The sequence below is a fragment of the Moschus berezovskii genome, chromosome 4 (genome assembly GCF_049115385.1).
Source record: "Moschus berezovskii isolate FMDL1 chromosome 4, NW_MosBer_1.0, whole genome shotgun sequence".
Taxonomy (NCBI): Eukaryota; Metazoa; Chordata; class Mammalia; order Artiodactyla; family Moschidae; genus Moschus; species Moschus berezovskii.
In genome coordinates this window covers 103,497,119-103,518,603 of record NC_142463.1, presented here as the reverse complement: position 1 = coordinate 103,518,603, position 21,485 = coordinate 103,497,119, and the positions used below count along the sequence as shown (strand labels likewise).

General features: G+C 46.5%; 2 non-coding genes across 2 annotated transcripts; both read left to right on the top strand.

Moving 5' to 3' along the window:
- The first annotated feature begins 3,829 nt into the window (after positions 1 to 3,829).
- TRNAV-AAC (transfer RNA valine (anticodon AAC)) lies at positions 3,830 to 3,902 on the top strand. Its single transcript has one exon. It is a non-coding gene; the product is annotated as a tRNA-Val (tRNA).
- A 9,738-nt stretch (positions 3,903 to 13,640) lies between these two features.
- TRNAV-AAC (transfer RNA valine (anticodon AAC)) lies at positions 13,641 to 13,713 on the top strand. Its single transcript has one exon. It is a non-coding gene; the product is annotated as a tRNA-Val (tRNA).
- The last annotated feature ends 7,772 nt before the right edge of the window (positions 13,714 to 21,485 follow it).

The window sequence follows — 21,485 nt, the reverse complement described above, 5'->3', positions numbered from 1 at the left end:
GGCAACATGACTGGAAACGGTCAGTTTTCATTCCAGTCCCAAAGAAAGGCAATGCCAAAGAATGTTCAAACTATAGCACAATTGTGCTCATCTCACATGTTGGAAAAGTAATGGTCAAAAATCTCACTGTGAGGCTTTCACAGTATGTGAACTGAGAACATCCAGATGTGCAAGCTGGATTCAGAAAAGGCAGAGGAACCAGAGATCAAATTTCCAACATCCATTGGTTCATAGTCAAAGCAAGAGAGTTCCAGAAAAACATCTACTTCTGCTTTATTGACTATGCCAAAGACTTTGACTGTGTGGATCACAACAAACTGTGGGAAATTCTTCAAGAGATGGGACTACCAGACCACATTACCTGCCTCCTGAGAAATCTGTATGCAGGTCAAGAAGCAACAATTAGATCCGATATGAAACACCAGACTGGTTCCAAACTGGGAAAGGAGTATGTCAAGACTGTATGTTATTACCCTGCTTGTTTATCTTCTATGCAAAGTACATCATGTGAAATGCCAGCCTGGATGAAGCACAAGCTGGAATCAATATTTCTGCAAGAAATATCAATAACCTCAGATATGCAGATGACACCACCTTTATGGCAGAAAGCAAAGAGGAAGTAAAGAGCCTCTTGATGAAAGTGAAAGAGGAGAGTGAAACAGCTGGCTTAATATTCAACATTCAAAAAACTAAGAGCATGGCATCCGATCCCATCATTTCATGGCAAATAGATGGGGAAACAATGGAAACAGTGACAGACTTTATTTTCTTGGGCTCCAAAATCACTGTAGATGGTGACCACAGCCACGAAATTAAAAGACGCTGGCTCCTTGGAAGAAAAGCTATGACCCACCTAGACAGCATATTAAAAAGCAGAGATATTACTTTGCTGACACAGATCCATCTACTCAAAGCTATGGTTCTTCCAGTAGTCATGTATAGATGTGAGAGTTGGACTATAAAGGAAACTGAGTACCAAAGAATTGATGCTTTTAAACTGGTGTTGGAGAAGTCTCTTGAGAGTCCCTTGGACTGCAAGGAGACCCAACCAGTCCATTCTAAAGGAAATCAGTCCTGAATATTCATCGGAAGGACTGATGCTGAAGTTGAAGCTCCAATATTTTGGCCACTTGATGGGAAGAGCTGACTCAGTATAAAAGTCCCTGATGCTGGGAAAGATTGAAGGCAAGCACAGAAGAGGCTGGCTCATGATGAGATAGTTGGATGGCATCACTGACTCAATGCACATGAGTTTGTCCAAACTCCAGGTTTTGGTGATATACAGGAAAGCCTGGCGTGTTGCCAGCCTTGGGGTCGCTACTGAACTGAAGAAATTGGGGAACAGTTCCTTACTACTGGAAAGCTCCATAGGGCCTACAACCAGCCCATCTTTCTCTGCTCTGAGTCACCTTGGAACAAGCCACAGTCAGTGAATCCAAGGAGGGCACAGGACAAAGCTGGATTGCAGGATACTTTTACCTCCTGATATCCCCTCACCTTTTCATCTGGGCCCTACATCGTCTCTACCTGAGACACCTATTATCTCTCTGAAAGCCAAGAAGTTCATCCCTTGTGAAGACGCTTCGGTTTCCCTCACCCCAGCACACCTGCGGGGCAATCTGATTTGAGTCAGAGAACAAAAGGGAACGAATTCAACTCTACATCGCGGTTTCCAGCCAAAGACACAATGATGAAGAGGATCAGGCTCTGCCGATCAGGCTGATCGAGGAGGAAAAGCAGCTGGTCCTCGTGTTGCTCTCAGGGGAGGCCCCAAAATCAGGTCAAGATCAGGGAGTAGATGGACCCGCCCATCACCGGATGAGAGCCCAGTGGCCCCTGCTTCACAAGGAAACAAGTTCAGAAAGAGAGCAGGACCTCTCACCACCCCCGGATTCCAATCTTCCCACACGACCTGCGGAGCCTACCTTGTCCAGTTCTTGGATGAGGCTGAACCTCTGATCCCGGCGTTGGGCGGCCGTCGTTGCGCTTTGTCACATCTTCAGAAGCAGGGGATGGATCCGTCCCCTCAGCGCGCTCCACTCGCCGGCTCTGAAGCCCTGTGCCTACCATTTCTGCTGCAGGGAGCCGTGTGTCTGTGGTCCCTCGGGGGTCCGCTGTGTGTCCACCCTGACGGGGAGAGGACCGCCGCACCCTCGCCCCGTCCAAGTGGGAGGTAAGCAAGCCGGACGCGACAGAAAACGATGGATCCGCTCCTCTGTCTGGACGTGGGAGGTGAAAACTAGTATCTGCAGGGGGGGAAAGCAAGGGGAAACCTCAAGTGACGCCCTTTTTCAAGTCCGCCCCTTTGGGGACTCAGGCTCCAGCACTGGTGAGGGTGCTGCAGAGCTGTCGCACCCTCAACAGCACGCGGAGTCCACGCGGAGCCTGCCGGAGCCCCGCGGCCTGGGAGCCGGTGCGCATGCGCCCCGCGCCTCTCTCGGGGTCTGGGCCCGCGAACCTCAGACGCGAAGGCAACACCGCATTAGGAAAGGAGGAAAGCCTCTGCTGGAGAAATGGCACGTGCATTCACAAAACTGAGAAGCTCTCCTTCTAAAGGAAACCAGAGACAGACACACAGACAACATTGCACTAAAACCTTTCAGCGAAAAGAAACTCTGCCTGCTGTGAGGTAAATGCGAAAACCCTCCAAGACAGCTGCTTTCTGAAAATAACGCCTTTGAGTTCAGTTCAGTTCACTTCAGTCGCTCAGTCGTGTCCGACTCTCCGCGATCCAATGAATCACAGCACGCCAGGCCTCCCTGTCCATCACCAGCTCCCGGAGTTCAGCCTAACTCACGTCCCTCGAGTCGGTGATGCCATCCAGCCATCTCATTCTCTGTCGTCCCCGTCTCCTCCCACCCCCAATCCTTCCCAGCATCAGACTATTTTCCAGTGAGTCAACTCGTCGCATGAGGCGGCCAAAGTATTGGAGTTTCAGCATCAGTCCTTCCAATGAACACCCAAGACTGATCTCCTTCAGAATGGACTAGTTGGATCTCCTTGCAGTCCAAGGGACTCTCAAGAGTCTTTACCTCTTGTTAAATCCGCGCTCCACGACCTGTTGAACTGCAAAATTATAAAAGGAAAACAAGAGGCGCTTCAGACATTGTAAAATGTCAAACAAAGCCGTCCTTCAAGAAGAACCTCAAGTTTGGAATGAAGATGGTCAGAGCTGCGTGGACCGCGCCTGGCTCCTCCGCGGCTTTATGCGGGGCCTGGTCGGCAAACGAATTCAGCAAATGACCTGAGCCTCAGCCTTCGCGGCCCTTCCTGCTAAACGTGAAAGTGTGATGCAAGTCTGGACTGAAACTAGAGGACTAGCATCAGCCACGCAGGCAGGAATCTGAGGAATCCCCGGTGCCAGGCGGCGCCGGAGAAGCGCTGCTGTGAAAGGCCTGCGAGAGAGGAGCGCACGGGTCAGGCGGGTCCTCTGTTTCCCGAGGGGGATGTGAAGCATCGAGCCCGGCCCCCGCTGGCGCCGTGGAAAGGGACTCCAAGGCGTGGATCTGCCGCCCGCCGGAAGGGCTGCGTCCACCTTGACGGCTGTGGGGCCACCTGGGGCTCAGCCGCACCTTACTCCCCCCGCCCCTGAGGCTTCTGAGAACTGGGGAGTCAGCGGGGCGACCTCTGCACTTGGCTGCAAAATGGCACACAGGGACCTCGCTCCGGGAGAGGCGAGGAACCCTAAATCAGGGTCTTCCAAGTCCGGCAGATCCTTACATGTCGGATTGCCGGTGTTTCCAGAGTCCTCTTCCTTTGGAACTTTGAAGGGCAGGTGTGTTCAAACATGCACTTCTTGAATATGTCACCAGACAGGCCTAGCCGTGTGGTTTCCGTAGTGTAGTGGTAATCACGTTCGCCTAACACGCGAAAGGTCCCCGGTTCGAAACCGGGCGGAAACAACTTCACTTTTCCCCCCAGGCTTTTAGATTCATATTTTAAACACAAAATAGAGTTCTGCCTCGTGGAGTGAGGCTTGGAGCTTCAGCTTCACCATCAGTCCTCCCAAAGAATATTCAGGGTTGATTTCCTTGAGGACTGACTGGTTTCATCTCTCCTTGACCTGCATACAGGTTTCTCAGCAGGCAGGTAGGGTGGTCTGCTATTCCCATCTCTTGAAGAATTTTCCGTATTTTGTTGTGATCCACACAGTCAAAGGCTTTAGCGGAGACAATGAAACAGAAATAGATGTCTTTCTGGATTTCTCTTGCTTTTTCTATGATACAGTGGAGGCAAAACTGAGGGAAAAGGTAGAACCAAATTAATTGGAGACGTATATGGAAAAGGTTAAATAGAGAGTACTACAAACAGTGGAGGAAATTTCGCTGGTAAAAGGAGTTTACAGGGTGATGATGCGGAGCCTACTCTTTCATGCATACTAGGATTCCCAGTCAACCCGCTTTCCTCCGGAGATCCTCTCTGAGGATCACAGACTACCTGGACGTACGTCCTTGCGTGTGTGTGTGTGTGTGTGTGTGTGTGTACAAGGCACAGAGGAGTAGGATAGTAGTGGAGCATGGGAGAGGATGCATAGACTAGAAACAGTTATACATGATTTACATTCTGAAAGAGTGGGACACGTCCCTGGGTGGGCTCAAACCACGAGCTTTTCGGTTAACAGCCGAACGCGCTAACCGATCGCGCCACAAAGTCGGGAGGAGACTTACTCCTCACTCCCACAGAAAGCAAGCTTACTAGGGAGCTAGGCGGAGCCACCTGTGTTTGCAGAGTGACGTTCCCACTTCCGAGCCTCGGACAACCTGAGAGATGGCGTCCACTCAGCCTGTTCGTTCCTGTCGGGAAGCCGGGTGGTTCCGAGGGCAGAAGGTCTCCCGAGCGTCCTCGCCGCCGCAGATAGCAGAGCCCAAGCGAAGCCCCGAGCTTGAGCCGAGGGGCCCCAGAAGGCAGCTGATGGCGCCTGGTTTGCTCCGCCTTCGTGCGACCATTTGCGCTTCTGGGCATCGGTTTCGTAGATGGGCTGCGTGTGGCTGCAGCTGGAAAGAGACCAGTTTGTTGTGATCCACACAATGTAAGGTTTCAGCTGTCATTTGAGGACAGGAAAGGAAAGGTGTGAAGCGGGCGAATAGATCCGAGGAAGGGCAAGGGAAGGGGAGAACAGAGAATGAGCCAGAAAGAAGAAAGGAACTGCAAGAGAGAGGAGCGGGCTGGTGTCGCTGCGTTGGGGAGATCACAGCGCCTGACTCTGGTGCAGCTCCCACGCTTTACTGAGGTGTCCAGGAATCTGGTTCACCCGAAATCGCAAAGCTGCTGGCCTTGCATTTGTTCTGGCAGTTTCCTTTGCAGGTTCCATGAGGAGGGGCAAGGTGGGCGGGCTGGGTTTGCAGGTGAATGCAAGACCTCTGGGCTATCTTGGAGATGACTAGGGGGCAAGGAAACACACAAATTCACTTTCCCCTTTGCGGGCTGGTCTTCAGGGTCTGGGTGGGAAACCGGAAAATCTGAGTGCCAATATCACTATTTATTTAGAGATAAGGAGATCAATAGCCAAGCAGTGAGTGAAAGTGGTTATATTGGTCGGGGAGTGGGAATGGGAACCTGATAAGGGGTCAGTGGACGACTCTTTGGGACATGTGTAACTTGATACAGTGTGTGTGGTGTACATACACAGATATATGCACAGTAAGGTCCATTGCTTGTATTTTAACAACATTTTTATGTAGTCATAAATATACATATGTATGTATCTGTTACGTAAAATTCTGGGTCTTGTGTCATGTATAGGAAAGTTTTCCTCTGTAAAACCTTAATTTTTTTTTAATGGGGGGATTTTTGAAGCAAGGAATTGGACTACTGTTCCCCTTTTGATGAGCTGATCAGATGAACTAGTAAATTGGCAGGTCCCACTAGCCCAGGAGGTTACTGCTGGTCAGACAGGACTCCTTCACCCTCTCTTGAAAGTTCCACTACCACTGAAAGATATCAGTAACTTAAAAGAGAACCACACCCAGACGTATGCAGTGTTGTGCCAAAATGCAAGAGCTTACACTCAATGGTGACATGCAAAGTGCCACGTGCTAAGGCACTGTCTACAAGTTTTACATGGGTGTGCTCACTTTCTATCATATCATCATCCTCATTTCACATATGAGAAATCTGAGCCTTGGAAGGTTAAATACTTGTCTAGTCACTCAATCAGTGAGTGGGATCTGAAAGCAGCAATTTGAACTGGAGCCTGCCTGGCTCCACAGGATATGGTGCTAGTCAAAGAGGAATACATAGGGTAAAAATATTTGACAAGAGATTTAAGCCTGCATGTTTCTTTGACAGAACACCCAGCAGGAGTCAGGCAACACGAATAAAACTGCAGTATCCTCATGACCCACTTGCCTCCCAAACACCTTTCTTATTCCAACAGCTGCTCCCCTTGAATCTCCAACTTAAACACACCTTCTGCAAGAACTAGGTTTCTCCTCCCTTTGATCCTTTCCTCTCACCTTTCCAATACCTCTTCCATAGCTCTTCTGTTCTTTCACTTCCGGGTCATTCATTTTTTAAATTAAAAATGTTAAATATATCTAAAGAAGAAAATAAGCAGTCATCCATAGTCCCACCTCCTAGAATGGACTGCTGGTAACATCTTTGCACATTTTCCTTCAAATCTATTTTTACATTATTCTAAGTTGTAGCAAAAGTGTGTGGGTTCATGCTAAGTCATTTCAGTCCTGCCCGACTCTCTGGGACCCATGCACTGTAGCCCGCCAGGCTCCTCTGACCATTAGAGGATTCCAGGTAAGAATATGGAGTGGGTGGCCATACCCTCCTCCAGGGAATCTTCCTGAACCAGGGATAGACCCCACATCTCTTGCGTCCCTTGCATTAGCAGGTGGGTTTTTACCATTAGTATCACTTGGGAAGTCCCTACACTCTATATGTTATTTAAAAAAATTGAAATGATGCAGAAAGTACAAATATGTACTATTTGGAAGCATCTTAAATTCAAAAGGAACTTCTGTTAATGTAGGTAAATTATAATGGAGTCATTTAGGTATATCAACCGAGAGAAGAATATGTATATGTATATATGCTTCTTTATGATTGAGCTCTTATAGAATTTATTCCAACTTTAAAGTATTTCAATTTACTAATGTATAAATTTAATGAAAAAACACAAAAATAAAGAAACTGTTGAACTTCAATCAAGTTGTTTACCTTAAGAGACATACATTTCTAAAAGAACCCTCTAATGGGAATAATCATAATGAGTGTAATTGAATTAAGTTATAAAAGTTTGGAATGATTCTTCTCGTTATTATAAAAAAGTCAAATTTCTTAAGAAATCTATCCATTTCAAGTTTGATGACTTTCAACAAGTGGATGTACCCATGGAACCACTACCCTGTTCAAGACCATCTCCAGTATTCCAAAATATCCTCTTGTGCCCCTTTGCAGTCAATCCCCCTACCATTCGCTGTCCCAGGTTCTCAATGATCTAGTTCTTTTCACTAGGGATTAGTTGGCCTCACTGAGTAATTCCCATAGGTGGCTCCGCAGAGTATGTACTCTTTTTATCACTCAGGGTGATGTTTTAATCCCTATTGTTGCCGTGTATCAGGAATTTGTTTCATTTTATTGAAGAGTAGTATTCCTTTGAGTGAATATGTCACAATTATATCTATTCACTTCGTGATGGACATTTGAATGGTTTCAATTTGGGGACTATTATGAACAAAGCTACTATAAGCAAGAACCTCTTGTGGGCATAAGCTTTATAAATTCCATTTAAAATGTTCTATTCTCTAACAAACATTTATTTTGTGAATAGATGTTACGTTCATCAAGACAAAATTTATTGACATACTTAAAAATGTATCCAAATGTTACAAAAGACTGAAGTACCAGCTTATCTTTGATTGTTTCCTACCAGAACATACTTAATATCGGCCACCTTCTGTGCCAGCAGTGTTATTTGATTATCTCATTTAATCTACACAACAGCTTTATGAAATACTTATTATTTCTTTCATATGACACTTGCAAAATTGACCTAGCAAATTGGAGATGACCCAAGGTCAAAAGGAAGGTAAGTGGTGGCACCAGGACTAAAAGGAGGCCCCCTGAGTGTTGCGCTCATTACACCTGGGTTAAATGTTCTCTGTCATTCCTGGTTCCTGGCTTCCTGTCTACCTTTCGCCCCTGATCTGTGTGCTTGAGGCTGACCCTGGCCACCAGCATTCCCAGGTCTTTCTTGCCCATGGAATCCAATGGGGGCAGCCAAACAAATGAGATCAGAAGGGAGAGGGGAGGAAAGTGAATGATAAAAGTTTCCTGCCATATCAGCCAACAAAGCATGCTGTGCCATCTAGCCACCAGACACTACCGACCTTAATACTTGCATTAAGAAGAAACCTATCTGTTGTTGGAGTAGGAAATGGCAACTCATTGCAGTATTCTTGCCTGGAAAATCCCATGAAGAGAGGAGCCTGGTGGGCCGCAGTCCATGGCGTCCCACAGAGTTGGATATGACTGAGCGTGCATGACTGAACACAGACTGTGGGATCTTGGGTCCACGAACCCTGGCCCACAGCTGCGGAAACACCAAGTTCTAACCACTAGACTGCCAAGGAATTCTTGTCACATCTTAAGATGTCAGTTACCTGGGTGTAAACTTCGTAAAAGCACTTCATTGCGTGTATACTTGAAAACTGCAAGAGACTGGATCACAAACGTTCTCATCACAAAAAAGAAATGAGAATTATGTGATGGGATGGAGGTGCTAGTTAATGCTCTGGTGGGAATCATTTTGCCATATGTAACTCTAGCCAATCAACGTGCTAAACTCACACAGTGTTATATGTCAATTATGTCTCAAAAAATTTGGAGGAAAAAAATTTATAAAAAAAGAAAGAAACCTGTGTTATTTCTTTCAGTTCAGTTCAGTTCAGTCGCTCAGTCGTGTCCGACTCTCCGCGACCCCATGAATCACAGCACACCAGGCCTCCCTGTCCATCACCAACTCCCGGAGTACACTCAACCTCATGTCCACAGAGTCGGTGATGCCATCCAGCCATCTCATTCTCCGTCGTCCCCTTCTCCTCCTGCCCCCAACCTTTCCCAGCATCAGAGTCTTTTCCAGTGCGTCAACTCGTCGCATGAGGTGGCCAAAGTATTGCAGTTTCAGCTTTAGCATCAGTCCCTCCAATGAACATCCAGGATTGATCTCCTTTAGAATGGACTGGTTGGATCTCCTTGCAGTATAAGGGACTCTCAAGAGTCTTCTCCAACACCACAGCTCAAAAGCATCGATTCTTCGGCGATCAGCCTTCTTCACAGTCCAACTCTCACATCCATACATGACCACGGGAAAAACCATTGCCTTGACTAGACGGACCTTGGTTGGCAAAGTAATGTCTCTGCTTTTTAATATACTATCAAGGTTGGTCATAACTTTCCTTCCAAGGAGCAAGCGTCTTTTAATTTCATGGCTGCAATCAGCATCTGCGGTGATTTTGGAGCCCAGAAAAACAAAGTCTGACACTGTTTCCACTGTTTTTCCATCTATTTCCCATGAAGTGATGGGACCAGATGCCATGATCTTTGTTTTCTGAATGTTGAGCTTCAAACCAACCTTTTCACTCTCCTCTTTCACTTTCATCAAGAGGCTTTTGAGTTCCTCTTCCCTTTCTGCCATAAGGGTAGTGTCATCTGCATATCTGAGGTTATTGATATTTCTCCCAGCAATCTTGATTCCAGCTTGTGCTTCTTCCAGCCCAGCGTTCCTCATGATGTACTCTGCATAGAAGTTAAATAAGCAAGGTGACAATATACAACCTTGACGTACACCTTTTCCTACTTGGAACCAGTCTGTTGTTCCATGTCCAGTTCTAACTGTTGCTTCCTGACCTGCATACAGGTTTCTCAAGAGGCAGGTCAGGTGGTCTGGGATTCCCATCTCTTTCAGAATGTTCCACAGTTTATTGTGATCCACACAGTCAAAGGCTTTGGCATAGTCAATGAAGCAGAAATAGATGTTTTTCTGGAACTCTCTTGCTTTCTCCATGATCCAGCGGATGTTGGCAATTTGATCTCTGGTGCCTCTGCCTTTTCTAAAACCTGCTTGAACATCTGGGAGTTCACGGTTTACATATTGCTGAAGCCTGGCTTGGAGAATTTTGAGCATGACTTTGCTAGTGTGTGAGATGAGGGCAATTGTCCGGTAGTTTGAGCATTCTTTGGCATTGCCTTTCTTTGGGATTGGAATGAAGACTGACCTCTTCCAGTCCTGTGGCCACTGCTGAGTTTTCCAAATCTGCTGGCATGTTGAGTGCAGCACTTTCACAGCATCATCTTTCAAGACTTGAAATAGCTCAACTGGAATTCCATCACCTCCACTAGCTTTGTTAGTAGTGATGCTTTCTAAGGCCCACTTGACTTCACATTCCAAGATGTCTGGCTCTAGGTCAGTGATCACGTTATCGTGACTATCTTGGTCGGGAAGATCTTTTTTGTACAGTTCTTCTGTGTATTCTTGCCACCTCTTCTTAATATCTTCTGCTTCTGTTAGGTCCATACCATTTCTGTCCTTTATCGAGCCCATCTTTGCATGAAATGTTCCCTTGGAATCTCTAATTTTCTTGAAGAGGTCTCTTGTTTTTCCTATTCTGTTGTTTTCCTCTATTTCTTTGCATTGATCACTGAGGAAGTCTTTCTTATCTCTCCTTGCTATTCTTTGGAACTCTGCATTCAGATGCTTATATCTTTCCTTTTCTCCTTTGCTTTTCGCCTCTCTTCTTTTCACAGCTATTTGTAAGGCCTCCTCAGACAGCCATTTCGCTCTTTTGCATTTCTTTTCCATGGGGATGGTCTTGGTCCCTGTCTCCTGTACAATGTCACGAACCTCCGTCCAGAGTTCATCAGGCACTCTATCTATCAGATCTAGTCCCTTAAATCTATTTCTCACTTCCACTGTATAATCATAAGGGATTTGATTGAGGTCATATCTGAATGGTCTAGTGGTTTTCCCTACTTTCTTCAATTTAAGTCTGAACTTCGCAATAAGGAGTTCATGATCTGAGCCACAGTCAGCTCCTGGTCTTGTTTTTGCTAACTGTATACAGCTTCTCCATCTTTGGCTGCAAAGAATATAATCAATCTGATTTCGGTGTTGACCATCTGGTGATGTCCATGTGTAGAGTCTTCTCTTGTGTTGTTGGAAGAGGGTGTTTGCTATGACCAGTGAATTCTCTTGACAAAACTCTATTAGCCTTTGCCCTGCTTCATTCCGTGCTCCACGGCCAAATTTGCCAGTTACTCCAGGTGTTTCTTGACTTCCTACTTTTGCATTCCAGTCCCCTATAATGAAAAGGACATCTTTTTTGGGTGTTAGTTCTAAAAGGTCTTGTAGGTCTTCATAGAACCGATTAACTTCAGCTTCTTCAGCATTACTGGTTGGGGCATAGGCCTGGATTACTGTAATATTGAATGATTTGCCTTGGAAACGAACAGAAATCATCCTGTCATTTTTAAGATTGCATCCAAGGACTGCATTTCGGACTCTTTTGTTGACCATGATGGCTACTCCATTTCTTCTAAGGGATTCCTGCCCACAGTAGTAGATATAATGGTCATCTGAGTTAAATTCACCCATTCCAGTCCATTTTAATTCACTGATTCCTAGAATGTCAACGTTCACTCTTGCCATCTCCTGTTTGACCACTTCCAATTTGCCTTGATTCATGGACCTAACATTCCAGGTTCCTATGCAATATTGCTCTTTACAGCACCGGACCTTGCTTCTATCACTGGTCACATCCACAACTGGGTATTGGTTTTGCTTTTGCTCCATCCCTTTATTCCTTCTATAGTTATTGCTCCACTGAGCTCCAGTAGCATACTGGGCACCTACCGACCTGGGGAATTCCTCATTCATTATCCTATCATTTTGCCCTTTGTCACTGTTCATGGGGTTCTCAAGGCAAGTATACTGAAGTGGTTTGCCATTCCCTTCTCCAGTGGACCACATTCCATCAAAAGCCAAGGGGGATACGTTCCAGCGCTGCAAGTTCAAGTGCTACCCAGCTAGGGAGGAAGAAGGACTGCTTACTCACTGGTCACCTGCCCAAGGTTGTCTGCTTTGGCTCCAGCAACTGGTGGGAACTAGGCTGGCGCTCCCCAGCGCCAGGAGGACTGGGTCCCGCAGGCTGCCGCTTCATCCTCATGAGGCGTTGCGATGAGGAAATCACCAAGGATTGATTTCTTCTTCCCCTAATCTACTACCACTTCTCACGGTGTCTCTCCAAACCATTGCTGGGTGCTGACTGGCCAGGGCTTGAAGGAGACGCTGCCCTTCTCCTCCCGGTCTCTTCTTTTTTTTTTTTTTTTTTAGGTAATTAATTTATTTTTTATTGGAGGCAAATTATTTTACAATATTATATTGGTTGGTTTTGCCATACATTGATATGAATTTGCCCCGGGTTTACATAAGTTCCCCCTCCTGAACCGCCCTCCCACCTCCCTCCTCCCTTTATCCTCCCTCTGGGTCATCCCTGCTCCCGGTCTCTTCTTGCCCGGAGGTTACTGCCCGCGGGATCAGAACCAGGGGGCCGGGAGGGCGCCGGCGGCCTGAGAGCCCCAAGTCGCCACGCGCACGCAGGAGCGCCGCTTCCCGGCGCCTCGCCGGCTCCCGGAGCATTGAATCCCCGCTGCCGGCTGAAGCTTCTCCCGCTCTCCACGCCTGTGTGGGGCTCTAGACCCCGCGACAGGGGCCATGCTGGGGTGGCCCGGCCTTGCCCCTGACCCGGGAGCACAGGCCGGGGGAGGCCAATCTTGACCGACTTGGTCAAGAGAGTTCTCAACCTCGGCCCAGCCCACACACTCGAGGTTAAAAGTCTCAAACCCTAAAGTTTCAAGGGAGCGAGAGTCTCGAGTTGAATCCATCTCCCGGCCTTTATGAGGAAAGTTGAGGGAGGAAATCAGATCAAGAAAAAGATTATGTGCCTCAAAATGCATAACTAATCAAAGAAAAATGGGATTTTCTGACAAGTTGGAAGTGTGGTCTGAAAGACTGGTGTCAAAGAGAAGTGTGTTTGGTCTGAGCCAACAGAGCATCAGGTAAGGTGGGAAAACACCCTGGCCACAGGGGTGGACGCGGAAAGACCCAGAGTTTCTTTTGCGACCCTGGGGCCTTCCCAGAAAGCATTATCCATTGACGCTGTCCCCTTTCCCACATCTGTGGTCCTTAGAGATATTTGGGATCCAGGTCTCACCTGGGGGCCTCCATTCCAATCCCCCCCGCCATTAATGAAGACAAAACGGATAGGTTTGCATCACTCTGGTGTTTGCTTTTCAACTATCAAGGTCCTGAAAGCATCTGGACCTCGCTCTTGGAAGGAGGAACTGACCAGATGCAGTTCAGGGAGGAGCCTGAGATTTTGGCCTGGGAGAAGAGTGGAGGGAGTGGAGAGCAGATTCTGGGGGATCCTGAGGTCTAACTGCCTGGGGACCCACAGGGACCTCCCTCTGGGAGAGGTGAGGAACCCTAAGTCAGGGCCTTTCAGGAACCCCAGATCCTTACTTGAGGGATCACTTGGACTTCCAGATTCTTCTTCCTCTGAAAATTTGGAGGCCAACTGTGTGCAAACATGCATTTCTTGAGTATGTCACTATGCATCACCAGCCATATGGTTTCCGTGGTGTAGTGGCTATCACGTTCGCCTAACACGCGAAAGGTCCCCGGTTCGAAACCGGGCGGAAACAACAACACTTTTCCGCAAACTTTTAGATTCATATTTTAAACAAAAAAGGGAGGCCAGCCGCAGGGAATTGGCGCTTCAGCTTCACCATCAGTCTTCCCAGAGAATATTCAGGGTTGATTTCCTTTAGGACTGACTGGTTTCATCTCTCCTTGACCTGCATACAGGTTTTTCAGGAGGTAGGTAAGGTAGTCTGTTTCTCCCATCTCTTGAAGAATTTCCCACAGTTTGTTCTGATCCATACAGTCAAAGGCTTTAGGGTCGTTCATGAATCAGAAACAGATGTCTTTCTGGAATTCTCTGGCTTCTTCTGTGATCCAATGGATGAAAAATGGAGGAAAAGAATAGAACCAAATTAATTGGAAAAGTCTATGGAAAAGGTTAAATAGAGACTACTACAAACAGTAGAAGAAACTCCATTAGTAAAACGAGTTTACAGGGTAGATGATGAGCCTACTGTTTCATGAGTTCCAGGATTCCCAATGACCTGCTCCACCACCACCACCCCCCCACCGCATATCCCGGACATAGATCCTCCTGTGTGTGTGTGTGTGTGTATCCAAGACACAGAGTAATGTAGTACTGGTGCTCAGGAGAGGATGCACAGATTAGAAACAATCGTATATCATTTACATTCTAAGAGCGAGACCCCTCCCTGGGTGGGCTCGAACCAGGAACTTTTCGGGTAACAGCCGAACTCCAGAACAGATTGCACCACAGAAGCAGGAGGAGAGCTTACTCCTCACTCCCACAGGAAGCGAGCATGCTTCCGGAGCTAGCCGAGCCACCTGTGTCTCTCAGAACAGCGTTTCCCCCTCCGAGCCTGGGACCACCTGAGAGATGGAGTCCACTCAGCGTGTTCATTCCCGCGGGGAAGCCGTGCGATTCCGAGGGCAGAAGGTCCCCGAAGTGTCCCCGCCGCGCATGGCTCCAGCTTCGCCGCAGATGCCAGCGCCTAGGAGACGCCCCGAGCTCGAGCCGAGGGGCGCCCGAGGGAAGCTGATGGCTCCTGGTTTGCTCCGCCTTATTCCGGCCATTTGCGCTTCTGGACATCGGTTTAGTAGATGGGGTGCGTGTGGCTGCAGCTGGAAAGAGATCACGTCCAACGAGGAAACGTGAAAAGGAGCGAGAGCAGGCAAAAGCATGGCTGAGACCTCCCAGGAAGCCTGTGAAGAGGCTCAGGACAGATCGTGAGAGATACAGGACAATTTTATTAAGTAGCAGGAAAATTTGTTGTGCTGTTCAGTCTCTCAGTCCTCTCGGACTTTTTGCGACCCCATGAACTGCAGCGCTGAAAGCTTCCCTGTCTGTCACCAACTGCCAGAGCTTGCTCAAACTCATGTCCACTGAGTCGGGGACGCCATCCAACCATCTCATCCTCTGTCACCCTCTTCTCCTCCTGCCTTCAATCTTTCTCCCCAGCAAGGTCTTTTCTACTGAGTCAGCTCTTCTCATCAGGTGGCCAAAGTACTGGAGCTTCAGCTTCAGCATCAGTCCTTCCAGTGAATATCCAGGACTGATTTCCTTCAGGATTGACTGGTTTGATCTCCTTGAAGACTCTCAAGAGTCTTCTCCAACACCACTGTTCAAACACATCAATTCTTCCATGCTCAACCTTCTTTATGGTTCAGCTCTCATATCCATACATGACTACTGGAAAAACTGGAGCATTGACTCTACGGACCTTTGTTGGCAAAGTAATGTCTCTGCTTTTTAATATGCTGCCTAGGTAGGTCATAGCTTTTCTTCCAGGGAGCAAGTGTCTTTTAATTTCATGCCTGCAGTCACCATCTGCAGTGATTTTGGAGCCCTGGAAATAAAGTCTGTCACTGTTTCCATTGCTTCCCCATCTATTTGCCATGAAGTGATGGGATCGGATGCCACGATCTTAGTGTTTTGAATGCTGAGTGTCAAGCCGGCTTTTTCATTCTTCTCTTTCACATTCATCAAGAGGCTCTGTAGTTCCTCTTTGCTTTTTGCCAAAGGGTGGTGTCATCTGCGTGTCTGAGGTTCTTGATATTTCTCCCTGCAGTCTTGATTCCGGCTTGTGCTTCATCCAGCCCAGCATTTCACATGATGTAGTCTGCATACAAGTTAAATAAGCAGGGTGATAATATACAGCCTTGACATACTGCTTTCCAGTTTTGAACCAGTCCATCGATCCGTGTCTGGTTTTAACTGTTGCTTCTCGAGCTCCATACAGTTTTCTCTGGAGACAGGTAAGGAGGTCTGGTATTCCCATCCCTTGAAGAATTTTCCACAATTTGTTATGATCCACATAGTCAAAGCCTTTCATGTAGTCAATGAAGCAAAATAGATGTTTTTCTGGAATTCTCTTGCTTTTTCTATGATCCAAAAGATGTTGTCAATTTGCTCTCTGGTTCCTCTGCTTTTTCTAAATCCAGCTTGAACATCTGGAAGTTCTCGGTTCCCATACTGTTGAAGCCTAGCTTGGAGAATTTTGAGCATTACACTGCTAGCATGAGAAATTAGTGCAATTGTGCAGTGGTTTGACTGTGTGGATCACAATACACTGTGGAAAATTCTGAAAGAGATGGGAATACCAGACCACCTGACCTGCCTCATGAGAAACCTATATGCAGGTCAGGAAGCAACAGTTCGAACTGGACATGGAACAACAGACTGGTTCCAAATAGGAAAAGAAATACATCAAGGCTGTATATTGTCACCCTGCTTATTTAACTTATATGCAGAGTACATCATGAGAAACTGGGCTGGAAGAAGCACAAGCTGGAATCAAGACTGCCATGAGAAATGTCAGTAACCTCAGATATGCAGATGACACCACCCTTATGGCAGAAAGTGAAGAGGAACTCAAAAGCCTCTTAATGAAAGTGAAAGAGGAGAGTGAAAAAGTTGGCTTAAAGCTCAACATTCAGAAAACTAAGATCATGGCATCTGATCCCATCACTTCATGGGAAATAGATGAGGAAACAGTGGAAACAGTGTCAGACTTCAGTTTCTTGGGCTCCAAAATCACTGCAGATGCTGATTTCAGCCATGCAATTAAAAGAGGTTTACTCCTTGGAAGGAAAGTTATGACCAACCTAGACAGCAAATTGGGCTTCCCTGGTGGCTCAGAGGTTAAAGCGTCTGCCTCCAATGCGGGAGACCTGGGTTTGATCCCTGGGTTGGGAAGATCCCCTGGAGAAGGAAACGGTAACCCACTCCAGTATTCTTGCCTGGAGAATCCCGTGGATGGAGAAGCCTGGTAGGCCACAGTCCACGGGGTCGCATAGAGTCGGACACGACTGAGCGACGGAACGGAACGGAGACAGCATATTAAAAAGCAGAGACATTGCTTTGCCAACAAAGGTCCATCTAGTCAAGGCTATGGTTTTTCCCGCGGTCATGTATGGATGTGAGAGTTGGACTGTGAAGAAAGCTGAGCGCCGAAGATTTGATGCTTTTGAACGGTGGTGTTGGAGAAGACTCCTGAGAGCCCCTTGGACTGCAAGGAGATCCAACCAGTCCATCCGAAAGGAGATCAGTCCTGGGTGTTCATTGGAAGGACTGATGCTAAAGCTGAAACTCCAATACTTTGGCCACCTGATGTGGAGAGCTGACTCATCTGAAAAGACCTTGACGCTGGGAAAGATTGAGGGCAGGAGGAGAAGGGGATGACAGAGGATGAGATGATGGATGGCATCACCGGCTCGATGGACATGAGTCTGAGTGAATTCCGGGAGTTAGTGAAGGACAGGGAGGCCTGGCACGCTGCGATTCATGGGATCGCAAAGTCGGACACGACTGAGCAACTGAACTGAACTGAACTGACCTGAACTTGAACGTTCTTTGGCACTGCCTTTCTTTGGGGAATGGAATGAACACTGACCTTTTCCAGTCCTGTGGCCACTGCTGAGTTTTCCAAATTTGCTGGCAAATGAGTGCAGCAATTAAACAGCATCATCTTTTAGGATTTGAACTAGCTCAGCTGGAATTCTATCACCTCCACCAGCTTTGTTTGCAGTGATGCTCCCTAAGTCCTTAAGTTGACTTCGCACTCCAGGATGTCTGGCTCTAGGTGAGTGATCACACCATCCTGGTTATCTGTGTCATGAAGATCTTTCCTGTATAGTTCTGTGTATTCTTGCCACTTCTTCTTAATATCTTCTGCTTCTGTTCCTGTCCTTTATTGTGCCCATCTTTGCATGAAATGTTCTCTTGGTGTCTCTCATTTTCTTGAAGAGATCTCTAGTCTTTCCCATTTTAATCGTTTTGGTCTATTTCTTCTCACTGTTCGCTTCGGCAGGCTTTTTTATCTCTCATTGCCATTCTCTGGAACTCTGCATTCATTTGGGTATATCTTTCCTTTTCTCTTCCTTTTGCTTCTCTTTTCTCAGCTACTTATAAGGCCTCTTCAGACAACCACTCTGGGCATTTTTCTTTTCTTTTATTTGGGGATGGTTTTGATCAAGGCCTCCTGTACAATGTTGCGAACCTCCACCTATAGTTCTCCAGACACTCTGTCTATCAGATCTAATCCCTTCAATCTCTCACTTCCACTGTATAATCAATTCTAAGGGATTTGATTTAGGTCACACCTGAAAGGCCTAGTGGTTTTCCCCACTTTCTGCAATTTAAGTCTGAGTTTGGCAATGGAGCTTCTCCATCTTCGGGCTGCAAAGAATATAACGAGTGTGATTTTGGTATTGACCGTCTAGTGATGTCCATGTATAGAGTCGTCTCTCGTGTTGTTTGAAGAGAGTGTTTGTTATGCCCAGCGCGTTCTCTTGGCAAAACTCCGAGGGAAAATCAGAGAAGAGCATGAAAGAGAGAAAAGCTCGAGCTTCTGTTGGTGTCCACAAATGAAACAGCAAGAACAGTGTGACTATATTTATGTGGGACAGTTACCTTATGCCACGTTGTGTATGGTGACTGCATAGTGTAAGTGCTGCATTGTAGCAGCAGCAACCTTGGTTCAGATCCAGGCTAAGGCAAGGTAGAGTCTATAGCCTGTCTTGCCATCTGCCTTTTTTCTTGTTTTTAGTTTGACTTATCGTGGATTTACAGTGGTGTGTTTGTTTCAGGTGTACAACAAAGTGATTCAGGTATACACATGTATGCATCTAGTTGTGGTTCAGATTAGTTTTCCTTATAGATGATTACAAAATATTGAGTGTAGGTCCCTGGCTATACACTAGGTGCTTCTTGGTTATCTGTTTTCCACATAGTAGTAGTGTGTATATGGTAATCCCAAACTTCTAATGTATCCCTCCCCCTTTCCCCTCAAGTAACCATAATGCTGTTGTCGATGTCTGTGGGTTTATTTCCGCTTTGTATATATGTTCATTTGTATCAGTTTTAGTTTTGTTTTTTAGATTTCTCATATAAGCGATGTCATATGATATTTGTCTTTCTCTGCCTGGCTTCCTTCACTAGGATGACAATCTCTTGGTCCATTCATGTTGCTGTAATTGGCATGATTTCATTCTTTTTTTTTTTTTTTTTTGGTTGACCAATATTCTATCCATTTACTTTTAATTCCGGCACCAGCTATGCCCCCTAGCAGTGGTGGGACAGCAGAATTTGCCACCGGCCTGGAAGCAAAATTCAGCAAGAAGAGGAGTACATCCCACAGCGCACAAACCTGCCAGTCAAAGCAAAACCTAGAAGGACCGCTTGTCTCACTGTTGAGCAGAACACATCCCCACAGTTGAAACAGTGCCTTTCAAGGAGCCTTGTCTATAGTAGACACTAACAAAATAACATGGTCATTGTTTTGTTGTTTCCTGGTAAAGAGATTTCTAATATCAGTGAGGTTTTTCTTACACTAAAGGAGAAGGTGTATTTAAGAGGTTTACAATAAAATGCAAAGTAGTCATCATGGTCTAGACCAGTTCCTTTCCATCCACCATCCACTGATTTTTACAGAAACAGTAAATCACTGAACTATAGGCACAGTTGGTTGAATTTTTGCAAATGTAGTCAGCACCCAGATCAAGTTGTAGAAAATTTCCCCCATCCTTGAAATGTCACTTGAGCCACTTTCCAGGCAATTCCTGCACTAGATCGCTTGTTGTATTACTAGTCTGAGGACCACTGCAATAGTGTACCGTTGCCTGCTCTGATGAAGGAAGCTACGTTTTTGGTAACTGACTTTGCTTTCATGTGACATGTTGTTCAGTAACCATCTTCGTAGTGTTATGCATATTTCATTAATTTTGCTATTATTGGAGTAATTTTGTTGGGATTTTGTGGTGTTAACTGGTGTTCTTGATGAATAGCCCATACCAACATTTTGTATATTTGTGCATTCACAGAAGTACTACAATTGCTGGGTCATGAAGTAGGTACAAGATTAACTGTATTAGAAACTGCCAACAGTCTTCTAGAATGATTTTGAACTGACTACTACAGGTACAATTGCTGCACATTTGTCGGCATTTGGTGTACGAATTTTTAAAAAAGCAGTCATGCTGGAGGCTGTGTAATGATATCTCCTTAGAAGTGTGACGTTCGTTTCCCGATTGAGTAAACAAGTCAAGAGTATTTTCTTATAGCGTCTGGTCATTAAAATACTACCTTTGTGATCCCCGGCTTAGGCTTCACAGGAAAGGGGAGCCAGGTGCCGTGGTCCGTCGCGGAGGTGTAGATGGATTTTCCTAAGTGCCTCTCAGAGACAGAGACCCAGCCAGGCCCAGGGTATTCGCAGCGTCGACAGGTTTAGATCCAATGACTGGCCCAGCAATGGTGGACATGCCCAGCCTCCCAGGCTTTTACCATCTCCACCCACTTCCAGCTGAGCAAGTGCAGAACGTGTTTTTAACATATTCTCTTTCAACCTATTCATTCACATTCATTTCCCTGAAAACTTTGAATAGCCACTTCGTCACACTACCATAAAGGGAAAACTTATCAGCAGCATAAGCAGATGGTTCATGTAAAAATCAACATCAGACTGTCAATACGATGGTGATCCAGGGAAATGCCCTGACTCTCCAGCTGCTGTTGTTTGGAATCCCTGTGGTCTCTACCAGGCAGTGGGCACGTTTTCCCTTTTCCCTTGGAAACTCGCTCAGAAGACCTGTTAGGACAAATGTTACCTCCACGGTAGGGCAAGAGGTGAGCGAGGGAGCGGGGCTGGTGGATGGGGGCCTGGGGTGTGGACCGAGCCTGCAGAGGCAGCGGTAGATGAGGCAGCAACAGTGGCTGTGCGTGTGTGTGGTTCCGGAAGAGCTGAGGAAAGGCGGTGAGCCTGGTGGGTGAGGGTGCGTGTGTGCTCTGCCTGTGTGGGGCGGGGCGGGAGGACTGGGAGATCTTTGCTAGAATTACTTTGCAGGGAGTGATTTGGTAAGGGTGGGAGAGGGGAGGAGGTTGACCCTGAGTGAAAGATGGTGGCCCGAGGGGTCCATGCTCATAGTTAGCTGGCAGCAGAGATACGGTGATCTCGAAGATGCTTTCTCCAATGGAACGTCTTGTCCGTTGTCTTCCTGGCGTTCTGACCTCTGTGATTTCCCTACTAGGGTGAAATTGATTCAGAATGTCTGCTCGATAACCCCTAGACAGTAAAATGTCTATGTTCATTCGGGTGAATTGAGGAAAGGACAGACTCAATAGTTTAAAGTAGCAGGGGCTGGATAGGCATTACCTGGAAAACGTGTCAAAGGGCTTCATCCATGTATCAAAGTGTATCTTCCATACCTGGTTGATAAAAAATTGTGTACGTCTCGATCTTGGTGATTATTTCACATCAAATACCTGTTCATTGATGACTTGTGCATCTTGTTCTGTGAATACACCCTCATAATTTTC